The following is a 5,365-nucleotide window of genomic DNA, read 5'->3' as shown; positions in this document are numbered from 1 at the left end:
GAGGGGGCCCCGGTGCCCCAAAAAAAAAAAAAAAAAAAAGAAGTTAAACAATAAACTTCTTTAGACAACATGGCAGAAAATGAAAAAAGTGACAAACCTAACTGTATCATAACTCAAAGCTTGGATTTGGGGAGGCTTCCCATCATTTCCCAACTATTAAGAGTGTTCACTGTGCCTAAAATGTGCAAACAATGCAGTTCACACTAAACACCTGCTTTCTTTGTGGGACACTGAAATTTGGGTACCTGCCAGGCAAAGAGTACCTATGTGACCAGTCCCCAATAAAAACCTTTGCCACTGACTTTCTGATTTCCTCTCTGACAGACAACATTTCATATGTGTTATCACAATTTGTTGCTGGAGTTATTAAGTGTGTCCTGTGTGGCTCCATCAGGAGAAGACTCTTGGAAACTTGCCTCTGGTCTCCCCTGCACTTCATCTCATGCATTTTTTTTTTCTTTAGTGATTTTATTGTGTATTCTTTTGGTGTATAAGAAATCATAGCCATGAGTATGACTCTATGCTGAGTCCTGTAAGTCCTTCTAGCAAAGCATCAAAACTCCTGGTGGTCTTGTGGACCCCCAACACAATGCCTCAATAAACTTGTAAAAAATGTATGAGACTATTCATTTTCCTGTACACTTACCAACAATGGATATTAGCACTGTTGAAAATCTTAATGAGTTCAAAGACGATTAATGATTCCATCCTACATTTTCTTCAGCTATTGAGTTTGAACTTTTGTTCCCACGCTTATTGGCCATTTGTATTTGATATTCTGTAAATTACCTGTTCATGTCCTTGACCTATTTTTCCTTTAGGATATATATATATATATATATATTCACATTTCCTTAATGACTTCTTGGCTTTCTTTGCATATTAAGGATATTAGTCCTCTGCCACATACTATGGGTGTTCTTTCCAATTAGTCATTTGCACAGGTCTCTTTCTTATAGAGCTCTTCAATACTGACTAATGGCTCCACACCAAAGCTCAAGAAAAGAAATGGATCTTTGAGGATCTAATTCACAGCAGTCCAGTCCTCAGGCCTTGCTCATTCATCAAGATAAAAAAGAGAATCAAAAACCACTGAGAGGTAATAAGCTATATGAGAAAAGAATCTGAAAAAGAATATGTACATATAACTGAATCAAACCACTGAGAGGTAATAAGCTATATGAGAAAAGAATCTGAAAAAGAATATGTACATATATAACTGAATCACTTTGCTGTACACCTGAAACTAACACAACATTGTAAATCAGCTACACTTCAATTTAAAAAAAAAAAAAACACGGAGGGAATGTATAATTTTTGCAGCCTTCAAGGGATCCCCCCCAAACATTGTTTCTCTTAGTTATCCTTTTGTTACGTAATGAGAAGGAATTAAAACAAGATTACCCACACTATCAGGTACTTGAGGTGCAGTGATTCCATTAGGTCAATTACAGACCTTAGCAGACATAGGAACTAGGAAAAAGGTTCATACCTCTCTGTCTTCCAGCTTCACTGGTTTTTTGGTTCCTCCCACTCAAAACACTCAGGCCCTCCCACTAGGTCTTTGTGACTGCTGTTCCCTCAACCTAAGAGGCATTTCCCACCCCTCTTTAACATCTACTTCTTCAGATCCCAACTCAAGTGTTATTTCCCAGGGAAGCATTTTTAATTTTTCTCAATAGGTCAAATCTCCCTTCATATGTGCCCTCATAGTACCTCTACCTCCTCACTAGTCACAGTTGGAATTTTGTTATCATTTGTGCGATTATTTGATTAAGTACTACTTCTCCACCAGGCTATAAGTTCTTTGAGTACAAAGACTAGGTTTCTTTTATTCATTATTGTAATCCCCATCCAAGCACAGTACCTGGCACACAGTAGGTGCTCAGATAATATCTGCTCAATGGATTAAGGCATCTTCTTGTGTGAATGGATATGTCTCCTAAGAATGGACTGCACCTTAGAGAATATTTTCAAATGATATTTAATAGGTACAAATGCTTTCATAATTAGTATCACATTTAATCATCACACAATCTCTGTCAGGTCTTGTTTACCGAATTTTACAAAAGAAGATATCAAGGCTCAGAGTGACTGAATAAATTTCTGGATCCATATTTGTGCCCACAGAGGGGATCTCCATTCACAAGCCTAGTCCTCCTCTCACAACTGCTATCCTGCTGCTGCTGCTAAGGGATCAGTCTTGTTCTAATATGTGATTTGTTTTCTCATTTTCAACCATGAGGGTTGCCTTTTGCTTTTTATAGTTTTGCTGAAAGCAAAAGTTAGGATCTGAACCACCTATTGGATAAATAGAAGATCGACTGATTTTAAATGAAAAGATCAAATTTAAGAACAGAGGTGCTGCATGTTCTAGGCAGAAATGTGGTTCCAGCCATGATGGGTCAGGCAGCTGAACCTTCTCTCTTCTACTTCTATTGTGTGGATCAGATGATGTAACTATATCATCTGAATCACAGGCCCAAAACTGTGCTGAGAGGTCATGCGTCATTGTTGAGGTGACGGAAGATAAACTGTCCCCTTCCCCAGCAATTTCACAAAGACAGACTTTGAGTCTGCTCTGTGGTTTCTGCACAAGGGAAAACTCTCACGCAGAAGGGTCTTACATTAGTTATCTATTGTTGCATAACAAATTACCTCTAAATTTACTAGCTTACAAAACAAACATTTACGATCTTACAATTTCTGTGAGTCAGGAATCCAAGAGCAGTTTAACTTAGTAGTTGTAGCTCAGAGTCTCTCATGAAGTTACAGTCAAGCTGTCAGCCAGAGCTGCAGCCATCTCAAGCCTGGAGAATCTGCTTCCAAGCTCACTTACACGGTTGTTGGCAGGACTCAGTTCCTTGCTGACCTTTTGCTGGAGACCTCAGTCCCTTGCCACGTGGACCTCTCCACAGATGGACTGCTTGTCCTCACAACATGGCTGTTGGCTTCTTTGAGAGTATGTAATCCAAGAAAGAGAAAGAATCCAAGATGGAACCCAATCTTTATAACCTAATCTTGGAAGTGACATACCATCATTTCTGCTGTGTTCTATTGGTTACACCAAATAAACTTCATACAGTGTTGGGAGGGTACCACATAAGGGTGTGAATAGCAGGAGGCAGAGATTATTGGTGGCTATTTTGGAAGCTGGATATGATAAGTCCCTTCTCATTTTGAGCAGGTGGTAAAGTTGTTTCTCTGAATTCACACCATCAAGATGGGAAAGGACGGTTAAATCAGCTAATGAGGAACCTCTGGCAACCAGCAAATCTAGCGTAGGCTACTATATCATTGAAAATTTGGTTAACATCACTGTAATCTGATAATGCATGTGATGTACAAAATGAGAGAGGTTTAAGTCATTAGCTGTGGTATTACACCCAATGATATAATGGTAAGTTGCTTCACCAGCTTCCCTGATTACAAAGGCAGGCATACCTTAGCAGAGGACAGGATGGACATGCAAAGGGACAAAGGTGTTACAGCAGACAGGTAGCTAGATATGAGCAGAGAAAGGAGGGGCATGGGCCAGGTGGCAGGAAACCACACACCTTGAAAACAGCAGGGGTCCATAGGCAGACAAAGAAAAGAAGGAACCTCCAGACTGACAGGAAACCACACATTTTGGGGTGAAAAGTGTCCTGGGGGCAGACCAAAAAAAAAGGTGGGAATCTCAGCACCTGAATGTAACATTTTTCTCATTATGCTCTCATTACAATAAAATTAGCCTTGCAGATAAGAAGTACCCATGACGCACCAATGCCATGACACTTCCGATCAAGGCTAAATAAGGACAAAATTCCCTCCTCCCCTTGGGAAGGTGGAGCTGGGATGAAAATCAGGGAATACGACCCCCAAACCCCTCCTTCCCCAATGAATATTCCGCCCCTTTATTTGTATGCCCCACAAAACCAGCTTGCCGAAAAAAACTCAAGGGCAGCTACTCACGTGTTTGCCTGCTATCCCTTTGAGAGTGTACTTTTGCTTACATAAATCCTCGCTTTACTTTCTTGACCTCCCTGTCTCGTTTCTGAATTCTTTCTGTGACGAGACACGAACCTTTCTTTCACTGGGAACAAAGGTATCATTGGTATGTGTGTATGCATGTGTCTACATGCACATATATATGTGAGTTACTTCCATGCTAAGCTTTTAAAACACATCTCATGGGAAACGTGACTGAGAACTGACATTTGAACTACGTCTTCTCTCCCCCAAACCCACTGATACAAAATACAGCTGCTGTGCTGTTTTACAGTACTTCTATTAACATCCAATTCATTGTAACATAACCTGAAATGTCCACAAAAGTTATAACCAGATACCAAGTTAAACACTTTAGATAGCTCCTAGACCCTTGTTCCTGCTTTCTCCTCTGCTTGAAATGCCATGCCCAGTCCCAAATCAAGGATCTTTTTTCTCTCTGTTGAAATCTTTTTCATGTCACTTTTTCTATGATTTTCTCAAAATCAAAACTAATTATCAGTGCTTCTCAGCACTTACTTACACATCTTTTATACTACTTGTGCAGTTAAATATAAATCAGACCCCAATAAATGGAGCAATTATTTGGGGAAAGAAGGCAGTGAACTTTGTTCTCATACATGACCCTGAGCATCCAGCAGACTCCTTGAATGCAGAAGGTTCTTAGAGGACGAAAAAGGCTGACTCTGAAAGCCTCTTGACTAACAAGTCTCCCCACAGGGGAGAGAATGCAGGGTGACATAAATACCCAAGGTATGTGGTTTGTTAGAAAAAAAATTATATATATTATATAGATATAGATAGATAGAGATTATCTTGCACATACAGTAACCAAATACACAATGAATTCACAATAATCATGCCAAGTGACACAAATCATACTTGTTTCACATTTGTCAATATCAGAAAATTATTTTCCAACAAAAAACCCATTAGGTACAGTGCTCTTCATACCTAAAATAAAGAGGGAAACTCAGGAATTGCTCTTGATGTTTAACATACCCAAAGACTGCCAACTCACTAAAAAACTTTAAAATTATATAAGAATTTAAAGTGGTTGTCCTATAATGAATGGTAATAAAACAGAGCTGTGTTTCAAATCTTCTGTCAGGATAGTACTGTCTGGAATAAAATGTTTTTCCAAATTCAAAATACAATAAAAGCCAACAGATTTACTCCATATTACTTAGAAGAAAAGATACTATTTTTCTCCTGCATATAATTTCTCCTGTGGCTGGCTACCACTATCAGCAACAGACATTCTGAACCTCTGTAAGTAGTAAAACAATCACCCAATAAGAAGGTAGAATTTTTGGTACTTTAGATAACAAACCTGGGCAATGTTTACCTATTTGTGTTATCTAGAGGACTGTTA

The sequence above is a fragment of the Lipotes vexillifer genome, unplaced genomic scaffold (assembly GCF_000442215.2).
Source record: "Lipotes vexillifer unplaced genomic scaffold, Lipotes_vexillifer_v1.1 scaffold15, whole genome shotgun sequence".
Classification (NCBI taxonomy): domain Eukaryota; kingdom Metazoa; phylum Chordata; class Mammalia; order Artiodactyla; family Lipotidae; genus Lipotes; species Lipotes vexillifer.
This window is presented reverse-complemented; position numbering follows the sequence as displayed.